The sequence below is a fragment of the Felis catus genome, chromosome A1 (assembly GCF_018350175.1).
Source record: "Felis catus isolate Fca126 chromosome A1, F.catus_Fca126_mat1.0, whole genome shotgun sequence".
NCBI lineage: Eukaryota > Metazoa > Chordata > Mammalia > Carnivora > Felidae > Felis > Felis catus.
The window spans coordinates 234,838,938-234,844,937 of record NC_058368.1 but is presented as its reverse complement, the minus strand read 5'-3'; positions in this window follow the sequence as shown (position 1 = coordinate 234,844,937).

Below are 6,000 nucleotides of genomic sequence, written 5' to 3'. Positions count from 1 at the left end.
ACTGATGTACACGGAACGATCCGTGGCCCTCCACGTGGAGCGACAGCCCCACACTGGCTCTCCTTCTCTCCTTCTCCCAAGCCCTTTCGTCCTTCCTCCTTATTAGTGCCTTCGACTCTCCCCACCAGACACAAGCCTCGTGGCAAAGCAGTAGCCATGTCCACTTTGCCTGCACCCTTGGCTTTGAGTCTCACCTCCGAGAAACCCGTGACAAGATGATCCTACCCCCAAACTCTCAGTTACTGGAAAGTCTTGCGTTTTCTTTTCGACCACACTTACAAGAGCTGATAGCATGAGGTTCTCATAAACAGTCGTTTTTACTTAACCCTCTTGGCAGAGGGTTTTCCGTCTCGGACCCCGAGGCGTCCAGACAGGAGCAAGCAGGGCAGAAGGAAGCACAGCGGTTTCTCTCCCTGGCTTGGGACTCAGACCTAGACGAAGGCGGTGCAGGACTGTGTTCAGGCTGAGGATGAATGCCGCTCCCTGGATTCGTGCCGGTCGTTTTAAGTCCCTCGCTCTCTCTCCTTTTTTCCGTGCTCTCATCAAGCCGGCTCTTCCCAAACTGCTTCTAGAGTCTCAGCTTCTGCGTGGATACCTGGTAGGTTGCGTGAATCCCTTACTCTGGAGTGGCTTTTATTACGCCAGCGCGCCCTCCTCCGTGGGCAGGTGGCTGAAGAAACCAGAGGAGAGCAGAAATGTTCCTCCTTCACGGCAAGCTTCTGCCCCATAGCGTTTAGTGCGGCCGTCGTGTTCTCCAGACGTACAGGAAAGGAAGGAAGGTTTCGCTGAACTAGCCTAGAATTCCATGCTATGATCACCATCCCAGCAGAAATGTGAAGGTCTCCTCACAGCCGAAAATTCCAACCTGCAGTAGTTATTTCTATCTGTCTTATGGGTCCTTCAAGTTCATAAAGTCACCATTGTTCAATCCCTTTATATCGTATTGGTGTTTCTCTGGAGGACTTGCAAATGATGCAATCCCAGCAAACCTGGCTCGTGTGTTCGAATAATCCAAAGCAGATGATATGTTTTATGGAAACCAGTGGCCCAATCTGACTGCTACACTTAATGTGTGTGTGTGTGTGTGTGTGTGTGTGTGTGCGTATACACATATATATGTAAGACATGTACATGTAGGACATGCACATTATATATAAGACATGTACACACGTGTGCAGGATGCAAACTCTACACATAAGATGTACGCACATGTGTGTAAGACACGCACAGCATGTGTAGGATGTGGACACATAACGTGAGCTCACCGGAGCGTGCACACTCTCTCAGCGGCTCCCTTGCGTGCTGATTGTCCAAGGGTAACACCGGCTGCACAGGTAGCCAGCCATACGCGGGGTTTTCCGAATGAATGACCTCCCTGAACTCAACCCCGAGATCAGCCGATCACGGATCCCATGACACCCTCCCAGGAAAGCGCCTGGAGTTTTGCAAGGGAAGAGCCAGGCACAGCAGGGGCAGGCGTGCCTCAGGGCTGCCGTCCGTGTTCTCGTCAAGTGTCTCCAGCCCCGCTGACCTAATAGCTGTCCGCCTGAGGACCAGTCTCGGCTGCAGTCTTACGTCGTAAAGTTGGGAGTGGGTTGGATATCCCACTGAGGTCAGGAAATGGTCAAAGACAGTCTCGCCAACCCGAGACCGAGGACGAGATTACTGTGTCGTGCTAATTGTGTGAATAAGTTTGGTCCTGTTTTGCCGATAAAAGAGAAAAGAAAAAAGAAAACAGTATTATCAGGAAATGAAAAGTTTCATGGGAAATCAATTCTTGAGTTCACAGAAGTGCACGCCTTCCTGGACTCATATTCGTCTCATCTCTGTTTGAGATCTCTCTCCCTCTTGGAGTGTGTCGATGCCTGCTTTCTTACGCAGAAGCTGTTGAACGGCTTTAAGCTCCCCCCAACGCTCCAAGTCCTGATCGTGAAAATGTTAAGGCCACACCAGCGCCTTGGCCTCTGGTCCTCAGGTCCGCTTGTCAGTGACCCCTTCCCTGCCTGTCCTCCTGCTCTGCTGCTTCCACTGCTTTGGCACCTCCTGGGCTCCAGACCACGCTGCATATTAAACATGGCATACTGGGGCGCCTGGGTGGCTCCGTCGGTTGAGCGTCCGACTTCAGCTCAGGTCATGATCTCACAGCTCATGGGTTCGAGCCCCGAGTCGGGCTCTGTGCTAACAGCTCAGGGCCTGGAGCCTGCTTCGGATTCTGTGTCTCCCTCTCTCTCTGACCCTCCCCTGTTCATGTTCTGTCTCAAAAAATTAATAAACGTTAAAAAAAGTCTTTAAATAAATAGATAAAATAAACATGGCATACTGAGTAATATTCGATCCGAACCCAAGGAGAACTCAGGCATCGGGGACCTGGCATCAGAGATCTCTTTGATAACTTTTTAGCAGTAAACATGTCCCGAAAGGATGAGGCTGGGAAAGTCTCTGGTTGACAGGCTTAGTCTAAACTCATGGCCATCAGCCTTCGCTATCTATTTGACAAGCTTTAAGGAAAAAACAAAAAGGAAATACTTCAAGAAATACCACCTTGCAGGACCATAATCTAACTGATTTCAGCTGCAACCTGAGAATCAGGGCGTTTTAAAGTCCACCAGGCAAGGGGCGCCTGGGTGGCTCCGTCGGTTGAGCGTCCGACTTCGGTTCAGGTCATGATCTCACAGTCCGTGAGTTCAAGCCCCGCCTCGGGCTCTGTGCGGACAGCTGGGAGCCTGGAGCTTGCTTCAGATTCTGTGCCTCCCTCTCTGTCCCTCCCCCGTTCATGCTTTGTCTCTCTCTGTCTCAAGAATAAAGCCCACCAGGCAAATGGAACGTGCAGTCAATGCTGAGAAACTCCGTTCTGAAACACGGCTTGTGTGGACACCAGGCTCTACTGATAGGGGACAGTTTGGTAAGGTTAGTGGCTGCTCTTCATCGGGATTATGTGTGCAGTTGTGCTTCTGGCCACCAGATCCGTTTGTAGGAATGTCAGCGCCAAGTGCTTCCGAGTGGGACCTTACCTGGGCACAGAGTTGCTGCAGATGTAATCTGTTAAAATGAGATTACGTTGGAGTGGATGGGCCTCTAATCCAGTGACTGGTGTCCTTGTAAAAAGGGGAAATTTGGACGCAGACACACAGGGAGAATGAAAGGCGAAGACGAAGCCAAGAAAAGCCAAGGATGTGGCGCCTGAGTGGCTAAGTCAGCTGAACGTCTACCTTTGGCTGGGGTCATAATCTCGCGGTTCGTGGGTTCAAGCCCCGCGTCAAGCTCTGGGCTGTCAGCACGGAGCCCCCGTCAGATCCTCTGTCTCCCTCTCTTTCTGCCCCTCCACTCCCTCTCAAATAAATCAGGAATAAATAATAAATAAATTAAAGCCAAGGCTGGCCAGCAAACCCCCAGAAGCTTGGAGACCCACCTGGAGCCGATTCTCCCTCACAGCCTGGGAAGGAAGCAGCCTTGCAGGCACCTTGATCTTGGCCTCCCAGCCTCCAGAACCGTGAGAAGGTACATTTCTGTTGTTGAGGCGCCCGGTTTGTAGTACTTTGTTATGGTAAAACCCTAGAGCCTAGTACAACAGACCTGACTACAAATACTCAGGAGTCACCTCCCGAGAGTACCAGAGAAACACCTTTCCTGAGTATCACCTTTCCTTCGCTCCCAAACCCACCTGGTGATTTTCGTCTTACGTAACCAAGTCTGAGTGCTTGACAGAGAAGCCGACAATGGCAGTGACAGTGAGGGCCCCGCATACAGGGTCTAATGGTAACATTCCTCCCTCTGATTCACCTGTGCACATAGCATGGGAATCTGTGTGTTTCACTGAGTCATAGGCATTAATGCAAAGCGTACACAAAGTTGCATCGCAAAATGCTTTTGCTCCAGATGCTGAGTTTACAAGACTTTCTCTGGCTTTGTATATTATAACACTACAAAGATTTTATGAGATCAAATACTTCGGGGATTTTTTAGGATCGATTCAAAACAGTGTTCCTTATCTATGAAAGAAAGATCATTTTGTGTAGTTTCTAACATAACCGCTGGCCTTTAGTAAAATGGATTTTGCATGGATGCCTCTACTTTTTAATCTTTTCTGGAAGTCAGTATATATAGATATAATTCTCAAGGGTCTTTGAAAACAGGAACTGCTTTGGGGAAATCAAAATAAAATATCTCTTCTCAAGAAAAGAAAAAAAGATGACATTTCATAAGCAGCAATACTTTTGCTATTTTCTCAAGGTATTTTATATCCCTGATATAAAACAAACAAAACATGTTGGTGGAATCCAAATGACTTTATGTTATATTTGCTACTCTGACTTTTCCACACATGCCATTTGAATGAAGGGGGATACTTAGATCGCTAAGAAAAGACAAGGCAAGGAAACCTGTGATCTGCTGATCTCTGGCTGGTCTCTGGACACTGACACTGTCTGGAGAGTGGGGACAGAGGGGTGGGAGGAGGAGACAGATGGGAGATACGGAGGTCGCAGGGAATGGTCCTTAACTCTTCATGAAGCGGAGAGAGGATGCCTCCTTGGACACGGAGTCGAGTGTCAGAGTGAACCTGGCCTTGTGGGGCCTTGGAAAAGAAACAGACTCTGAGGTCCCACCCACCTGCCTTCAACGGCTGGCCCTCCTACCACCTCCCATGTGAATTTGAGCATGAATCTCTCTTTGCTTCTCTTGTTAATGGGGAAAAACCCAAATATATATCCCCTGAGAGGTAGGGAGAGACAATAAATGCCAACAGGCTTACTAGAGAGTAAGTGCTCAGTAAATATGAGTTTCTACCTTTCCGCTGTCTTTCTTTCCTCCCTCCCTTCCTCCCTTCCTTCCTTCCTTTCTCCTACATTCCTTCCCTCTCTTTTTCTCCCTTTTCCTTCCCTCTTTCTTCCTCCTTCCACAGAAAGGAGAGGTTTGGAACAGACACTGTTAGGAACATCAGAGGGAATCAGTATTCTCCTTTCTATATCTTTTTGCAAGCCCTGCCCTCGCAACAAAAGCCACACAGCTACTGAGATGTCCTGCCTGCCGTTCTTTCATACATCCCATGTATTCATCCGTGGCCTTCCTGCTAGCTCAGTTTCATAAATAAAATTCCAGAATGCAAAGGATACATTGAGTATGCATTTATGTACAAGAGCTTAACTATGCAATTGCAGGCACCCTGTTGCCTTTGGGAAGAATCCCAATAAAATGTTCCAAGCAAATTAAAATCTATGCTCCTTTTAAAGACTTCCAGAAAATGTTAATTAAGAATCTATTCTGGTGTTTAATAACTCTATGTGTGAGGAAATCTTCTCTGTAAGTCCTCTAAACCCCATGCGCCGAGGTGAGAGTGCCTCCTTCTGAGGCATCAGCTTCTATCGAGATCCCTCTTGCCAATCATTATCTATCAAGTGTGTGACCGGAGTGCACACATGGAGTTAACAAGTCACCTTCCGCGTTTTGTTTCTCCTCTCTGACAAAGGAAAATGACACAGTGTGACACGAGGCATCTAGCAGTCCACAGGTCTGCATGTGAGTCTGATGCACACCCTTAACTCTGCATCCTGGGGAGGAAATCTCCCTGAGTTGGTTGACAGTAAGCAGCTCCCTGGCATCATTCTGAGTGAGGGAAAGCCCGAAAGCGAGTCTGGGGATTTGCTCAACATGTACAACCTGCCCAGTCTTGCGCTCTGCGGTGGGGCCGTCCTGAGGTCCTTCTCCGTCTATGAGACAATGACCATGTCAAGGACATGAATTATTCAGTGAAACGCAGCCCAGCTTGGGACACCATCCGTTCTTACTTGGGAAGGTGATGTCTCGGAGGTGTGTTGTTTTCACTTCGTGAATTATCTCAGGCTACCATCCGAGGGAGTTGGGGTCACAGGCAGGAGAAAAAGTGGCCTGGTCTGTGATGTGTGGGTCAGGAGAAGCCTCAGCCAGATCCAGGGTTTTGCTGGAGTCTTCCACAGTGAGCATGGGGCTTGGGTTGATGAGTCTTGTACTTTGAAACGTGTTTGG